Here is an 8,176-nt window from a genome sequence, read left to right as displayed (position 1 = left end):
CATCTCCATGTCTAATGTTAAAGTGGTCTTCAGATCTCCAGCTTCTTTTTCCTTTTTGTTGACTGCAACAAACTTCTTTCTCCTCAGCTAGTTCCACTCCCTCCTAGCAGTTTTCCTCAGCAGGTATCCCATGGCTCTGGCATCTTGAACTCCTTGGAGTCTCCAAGGCAACTTCAATGGTACAGCTTCTTGTTCCAATGCGTGTGATCCACACATGATCTTCTGGGCTCCTCCAAAGGTCTTGGGCCACAACTTCAGCTCTGCCCTCAGTACAGCTCTAGGCTCTACTCTACTACTGCTGCTGTTGTTCTTGGTGATCATCCTATTGTATTGGCCTCTCCAGTGCACTGGGGTCTTCCTTCATGGTTCCAATCCCATTCCTGGTACCCACTTCTGTCTTAGTTAGTCTTTTGTTTTACTGAGAACAGACTTAAGACCTACCTTGCTGATCTTGGGAAGTACTCAGTTGAAGGCAGTGCCATTGTAGGCTCAGAACTAATGGTCATATCCTCTAATTCTCAAAGCTACCAGCCTGTTCATTCATTTAAAGCTTCATTTTAGAATTAACTTAATGGCTAGATACATAATTATTATTCTACTTTTAATGATTAAAGACCACAATGTCAAATTCATGAAATGTATAGACATTCAATAGGACCAATATAGTATCTATAGCTAATTTCAGACTACAGTACCATCTACTTGAAGTAGGAGTGTCTCTGATGAGGCTTGAGAAGTGCACTAATTGCTGGGTTTGACATAGGGCTCATTTAGCAGAACAATCATAGTAGGTTCTCCTTTATGGCCTATAAACTATTCATAGTGTATTATTACTGCTCTATTGCTGTGAAGAGATACCATGACAGGCAACTCCCATAAAGGAAAGCATTTAACTGAGATTAACTTAGTTGTAGAAGGTCAGCCCATGATCATCATGGTGGGAACAGAGAGACAGACAGAAAACTGAACCTGTAGATGACAGTTTTATATTCTGATCCTCAGGGAGTGCATAGAGGGGGAGAGACTGAGACTTGCATGGGATTTTGAAACCTCAAAGCCCACTCTAAGTGACACATCTCCTTCAACAAGACCACATGTATTCCAAAAAGGTCATCCCTCCTATTCCTCCCCCCAAAGTTTCACTGAAAGGGGACCAAGCATCATATGAGCCTATGAGAATCATTCTTATCCAAACAACCACATTCCAGTCCCTGGTCCCATTGGCTTGTAGCTATAGCCTAATGCAAAATGTAACCAGACAAGACAGTACAGAGTTTCCTCCATCTTGTATTTTTGCTGAGGCTTTCCAGGTTTAACTGGAATCTGATCTTTTTGGACAATCCGACCAAAAATCTAGGCAAAGCGACCTAGATACATTCCAGGAAGTGAAGGTCAGATTGACTTAGCTCACTCATCAAAGCTTCTGTTGAAACCAGTTGGGTAATAGTGGTGCATGCCTTTAGTCCTGGCACTTGGGAGGAAGAGGCAGGCACCATACTTGAGTTAAATTTCCTGAGCTTTCCCATTGTTGTTTAGGCCTAGAAAGCCCCTCAAGCCCTTTCATTTTATAGGCAGCAGGATTATCTGGGTGAAGTCTTGCCCTTAATTCTATTTACTACTAGGTCTGTTTGCCTGCCTCCTTCCTTCTTTCCTTCCTTCCTTCTTTGACTCCTTCCTTCCTTCCTTCTTTGAGTCCTTCCTTCCTTGCTTCCTTCCTTCTTTGAGTCCTTCCTTCCTTCCTTCCTTCCTTCCTTCCTTCCTTCCTTCCTTCTTTGAGTTCTTCATTCCTCGCTTCCTTCCTTCCTTCCTTCCTTCCTTCCTTCCTTCCTTCCTTCCTTCCTTCCTTCCTTCCTTCCTTCTTTGCTTGCTTGCTTGCTTTCAACAGGAGTTTTCTGTGTAGCCCTAGTTGTCGTAGAACTCTGTTTATATACCAGACTGGCCTCAAACTCACTGAGATCTGCCTGCCTCTGCCTCGTAAGGAATGCTGGGATTAAAGGTTTCATCATCACTGACTGGCATATCACACTTTTCTCTAGACTTCACATCTTCTTGAGAATGAGGCTGGACTCTAACACAACATTTCCTGGTTCTCCTTTTACTCTGAAACTATATTTTGTGATTCTTCCCCACACACTTGCTCTCTTTTCTTGCAGATCTTCATAAGAGTGATCACTAATAACACAGTCAATACATAGCTGTCTTGAAATGTCCTCTGCAGATGACATAACTCCCAAATTCTTCAATTTATATTCAGCAAATTTTTAGAACAGGGACAAAACCCTCTGCTATTCTCTTTGCCAAAATATCTTAAGAATAGTCTCTAGGTCACTTCTTAGCATTCTTCCACCTTGAAACCTGTTGAAATGGACCTGCATAGCCCACTTTGCCTTTCACTACTATTTTCTATGGTCTTACTAGTATGGCCCTTTAACCCCTGTTTAAAGCATTCCTCCCTTTTTAACTCAAGGTCTTTCAAATTCCTCTAAGCAGCAACATAATCCGACTGGTCACAATATCTCAGTTCCTGGTACCAAGTTCTATCTTAGTTACTATTCTATTGCTGATAAGAGTCTATGGGGATCCTTTCCATTCAAAGCACAGCAGACGGGTTCTTAGTCCCATAATGGAGCCAGGTGTGGGTTTCATCTTGTGAAAACAGACTTTAATCAATCAGGAAGTATTCAACTACTCCATGGTGTCTATCGCTATTGCACAAGTTGGCTTGTCTTCCTGTCCAGACATTATTGTAACTTGGAGTTTTCACAGTTGAGTTAGTTTGATATCTGTGTTTCTCTTCCAGAAGCACCAATAACATACCCAGCACATTGTCATCCTGTCTCTTTTGTTTTTGTTGTTTTGTTTTAGTGACTGTTAAGCAGGGAGACGCAATCAAAGCAACATTTCAGCTTCTTCCTCATGACTGTTACCTTTGTAAAATCAACCACCAAGATGCTTGCCCATGCTAATGGCCCAGATAGTCCTAGAGAAAACACAGGGGACTTCCCTAGGCAAAGAGGGGAGTGATGATTTTCTGGTGTGGTTGTCATGGTAATTATGCTGTGAAATCCTCAGCACCTTGCTCCTGCCAGGAAGCATTGGAAATAGATGACTTATTTGGAGAACTGTCTTCTCCCTCCCTCTCTTTCCCTTCTATTATTTCCTTTCTCTGTTTGCCTATTTTCTGTAACTGTTTTGAAAGAAGGAAACATGAAAAGAGGGAGGGAGAGGCATGGGCAGCTGAAGACCCAATTTCTCAAGCACCTGTTTTCTGGAAATGGGAGGCTCTTTGATCCACCACCCACTGACTCCCAATGGCCTTCTCCCCACCCTCCCTCTCTCCTTCATTCTCCCAGACTTTCTCTTCTCCACCTTGCACCTTTTTATGTTTTAAAGCCTGTTGTCAGATTTTTTCCACGCATGATTTTGGTGATAGCTCCCCAATGGACATATTTTAGTTTGCTCATTTACAACTGGATCCAGATAAACAGTGAAGTTAGAGGCAGGAGAGTGAATCTTGGGTAGTGGATACAGCAGAATGTGAGGGTAAAGCCGTGGCTGAGAGCTGAGGTGACACCATGTGCTAATGTCTCTGACATCTGCTTTTGAGCTAGTTGCTTTTTCTCTAAGTCCCAGGTTGATTATTTGTAGGATGTGAGTGACAATTGGTATAAAGTTTCATAGAGCTAAAATATCTGGTGTAAAGATTAAATCTAGACTGGCATACTTCTGTTACCCAGCTCTAGTTAAATCTATAAAAGAGATATAGAAAGAGGTAGCCGTAAGAAGCTTTTATAATAAAACATACAATACAATCTATTTCTGGTCATTTGTCAGTCACCTTTCTCTGACATCCGCATTCACAAGACATGGATGAGGGCTGAGGACCCACAGACGTCTCGACAAGAGACTTTTCATCTCTCCTTGAATTCTCAACCTAAGAACTTTTCTTTTTAAAATAAACTTTTAATTTTAGAATAGTGTTGGGCTTATGGAGAAATCATGAGGAGAGCACAGCATTCCCATGCGCCCCTTCCCCACTTCCCAGTGCCCATGGCGTACTTTGTTGTAGGATGCTTGCTGGAACTCAAGAACCAATACAGATGCTATCATTGAAAGTTCACTATGTTCTCAGTTACTGAAACTTTCTGATGCTTTCTTTATGCTCATCAGGATATTGTCTATGCTTAGTTGTCATGAACTAAATTTTGTCCCCTGGGCCCACTTAAAAAAAAAAGAGTGTTTGTTGATTTGCTTGGGAGTGGCAATACTCTTGTGTACAATGAGTCTGAGGTTTACTAGAGCAGAATGGGCCTTAATTCAATGCTACTCATGTCTTTTCAGGATGAGGGAAATGCAGGCATAGATACACAGAGAATGTCCTACAGTGACACAAACAGAGGAAGATGTGGACATGGAGACAGAGGCTAGATTGAGGTTGCCAAGCTGAGGGATATTTTCAGATAACAGTATTACAGAAAGCCCCAAATGGCCTCTACCTAGACACTTCTGAGAGGTCTTGGGCTTTCTGCAAACAGCCTCGGAGCCTCAGGTTATGATAATAACCTGGTGCTTTAAGCACATGGTTTGTGGTGAGTGTCTGAGGCAGCCTAAGAAAGGAATGCAGTAATTATGTCTCCAGAGGCTTCTCTGGGATGCCAGGATCAGCTCAGTCTGTCCCCTTTCTCTTGACTTTCCCTATCTTTCCTTTAGGGATGTGGGTAGGATGGTGTCTTAGCAGGGTTCATGGGTAAAAAGAGAGTTATTTGAGCAGTGGTTGGATGGATGTCCTTTGTATAATTCACCAAATTATTTTGATTTTGTAAGTGTTTTTGTATATATGCTATACAGTTCAGTGAAAATTTTACTTCAAAAATACGTTTGATCTCGGCATAAGATCTTTTAAACTTTGTATCAGGGAAGTTATAGATCAATCATGATTCCAAAAATGAAAATTTACTCTTCTATATTGGTTAAAATACATTTTAGCTTAAAAAGTTCGGCTAGCTCTAATTCAAGCTGGTTGAAAGGACTTGATGACCCTAGGCATTTTTGAAGCAAATTTGAACCAATTTGGTGATGTGGTTAAGACACTGAGGACCCAGTTCTTACTGTATGACCAGCCCTATCTATAGCTGACAGCACAGTGTCAGGCATTGCAGCCAGGACCTTTAATGCCCAGCATCTGTGTTTCCATACTATGCTTGGAGAAGGTTTGAATGCGCACTCCAGCATCTTATGTGCTGGAAACTTGATCTCCCCCAACCATACACACACAGGAAATGGTGGAACCTGTAAGAGAGAGCAGGAAGCACATACTTGGGTGGCAAGCAGGACATTAGAAATTCAGGAGAAAGTTTCACACTCATTTGTAGTAACTTCTCACAGGAACTAACCCAGTCCTATAAAGCCTGATCTATTCCAGAGAGAAGCCTTGATCCATTGGTGAGGGCAAAGCACCTGTGACTTCAAACCCCGTGGATTTCAGCAGAACTGGAGCCCAGTGCCTTTGATCTCCCAGAACCCTGAGCCAGATTAAACTCTTTCTTTATAAAACACCTGCCTTAAAATATTTAGACTCTGAAACGGACTAAGGTATTGATTCTGCTGCAGAAGCAAGCAGCTTTCCCTAGTGGTTTCCCTCTGTCACACTCCCTCCTTCCTGGGTTCCCAGATAGAACTGAAAAGAATCTTGCTGCTGGAGTGTTTCAGGGTCATCATTTTCTGGCTAGGTCACTGAACATAGTGAACATCATGTGGGTCTGAGGATCTGACTATTGTGGCATCAATGCCTCACTAAGGAATATGCTAGTCTTGACCAGGGGACTTGGTGTGAAGGCCTCTAAGACCTGCTCTGTGAATGAAGAAGCTCTTCTTTGGAAGAGCTTTATAGGTGCTCTCTTAGCCTCTTATACAGTTTCACTCTTCTGATGCCACCCCTCCCAAACTGTGGGCCAAAGAAAACCTGTAAGTTGATCTGACTCCTGTACATGTTTAGGTGATAGGAAATACAGAATGTCCTCTCCCATCCACTAATTAAGCTTATCTGAATGGTAAGAAAGGGGGATTGATAGAGGCTCCTCTGCCAGGTACTGTACCTTTAAGATGTGTTTAGCAAACTTTTTATTACCTCTTTGTGAATTTGCCATCATGCATGCCAATCGAACTTATCTCCCCCTCCCCCAATACCTGCCTTCCACCCTTGCAACCTCTCCCTCAACAGAGGAAGAAAATCTCCTTGTGGAAGCTGCAGTGTGTCAGTGTGTCCTACAAAATATCCATTTGTTCATACTTCTTTGCCCACAAATGTTCATTGCATTGAATCATTGGTCCTGTACAAGGCCTCTGGCTTCTGCTACTTTACCTGGATCCTCACTGGGACACCTTGGGTATAATGTCGTTGTCCCAGGTCATGGAGATTCTGTAGTGTTGGGTCTGCAGGACTGGCCTCTCCATGTACTCCAGCAGTCACTGATGGGGTAGACGTTGGGGTGGGGACCTGAATGTGAGAGGTATCTGAGCGGTCATCCCACCAGCTCTTCCACTCTCATGCCCTTAGGACTGGCTCACCAGCATCCTCATCAGCTAGGGACAGATCTACCCTGCTGCCCAGGCAAGGTGTAAGGAGGGCCCGCGATCTCCAGTGCTGCAGCAGGCCAAAGTCAGGGCCAGTTCTCCCCTCTGCAGTAGGTGGCAAAGGTCCGAGAGGGCATCTCTCATACTCACACTGCCACACAGCAGTCAAGTTGCAAGGCCAGCTCTCCCATGCTCACACCCTTAGGGCAGCTCACTGCCATCTGGGTTAGCTCTACTTTGCTGCCCACGTGAGCTGCAGGGCTTGTTTTCCTGAGTGTTGTAGCAGGTGAGAGGCACTTCCAGGCTCTCATGACACCATTGGAGCTTACTCCCCCACCCGCCAACGGTGGCAAGGGCTGAAGGGAGGGGAGAGATCTCTCCACTGCTGATGCCACTGCACAACGGATGAGAGGCAGGTCCTGCTTATCCATACTCGTGCCCTTGGGCCAGCTCACCTACAACCCCCAGATCCAGGGTCAGCTCTACTGTGCTATCCAGGCGATATGCAGGGCTTCCTCTCCTGAGTCTACAGGACTCCAGAGCCACATGTCCCACTGACCTCAGGTGTTGAGGAGTAAGAGGGGAAGTTATCTTTCCCTTGTTTATACCACCGCATGGGAGATAAGTGGTAGGACCAGCTTCTCCATGTTCATATGCTCAGGCAGCTGATCCCTAAGCCCACAATATGAGGGAATATTGTGGCCAGCTAGCGACAGGGTCAGTTCTCTTGCTATGATGTCCTTAGTGTCAGCTTTCTCATGATGCTCAAGTGAGGGGTGGGGCCAGTTCTGCACAGCCCTCAGATATCGACAAGTCTCAGGGTAACATCCCAGACCAGGAACTTCTGCCTGACCTTTGGTGGTAACAGACCCCTGCTGCTGAAGGGTAACAGACCCAGATGTGGCCCCGTGGCATAGGCCAGGACAGGCCACACCCCACCATAGTCCCAAAGGTGGCATTACCAGTTACTCACATCAGGCTGTCCCTTACTACCCTCAAGTCTCCAGTTCTGCCTCTCTTCATTGTGCCCACATTCTTCTGTTTCTCTTTCTCTTCCATTTCTCCACCACTTACTTGCTCCTCTTAGTAGCACCCAGGGTTTCGAGTGTCTGGGGTCATCTCACGAGTGTATGCTCAAGTATTATGGCACCAAGCAGGGATCATTTCTGGTGTGGTTTGCCTAGCAAGGCTTGCACAGTGCAGGACTTGTGGTCTTCTCAGGCTCACTTGCTTTTCAGGGAATGCTATGCTACTAATCATACAGCAGTTCATAGGTCACTATACTGAACTTCTCTCTCCTCTCTACCACCTACCGACAAGCATGCTATCCAGCAGCCATACCTGCAATGCCTCTAGGGGCAGGTCAAAGATACCTTTTAAGCTGTCATTGCTATGGAATGGTTTTTTTGGGGGAGGCGGGGAGGAGTGATTCCTCTTTTCATTGGTAGGTGAGAGGTTATAGGTAAGAAGTACTTGGCTAGACCCCAAGGGCATCCACCACTAGGAAGTGCTCCAAGCAGACTCCCTGCACACACCCAGCCATGGCTCATCTGGGCTCTGATGCCAAAGTCAGGGAGTCAGCCCTGGAAGTGTTCCCACAATA

General features: G+C 44.9%; 1 pseudogene; it reads right to left on the bottom strand.

Annotated features, from left to right (window-relative positions):
* Window positions 1-7,813: 7,813 nt before the first annotated feature.
* Window positions 7,814-7,936, bottom strand: LOC120094518 (small nucleolar RNA SNORA17; annotated as a pseudogene).
* Window positions 7,937-8,176: the final 240 nt, after the last annotated feature.

The sequence above is a fragment of the Rattus norvegicus genome, chromosome 8 (genome assembly GCF_036323735.1).
Source record: "Rattus norvegicus strain BN/NHsdMcwi chromosome 8, GRCr8, whole genome shotgun sequence".
NCBI classification, from domain to species: Eukaryota; Metazoa; Chordata; class Mammalia; order Rodentia; family Muridae; genus Rattus; species Rattus norvegicus.
The sequence above is the reverse complement of the archived record's forward strand: the minus strand, read 5'-3'. Positions and strand labels throughout refer to the sequence as shown.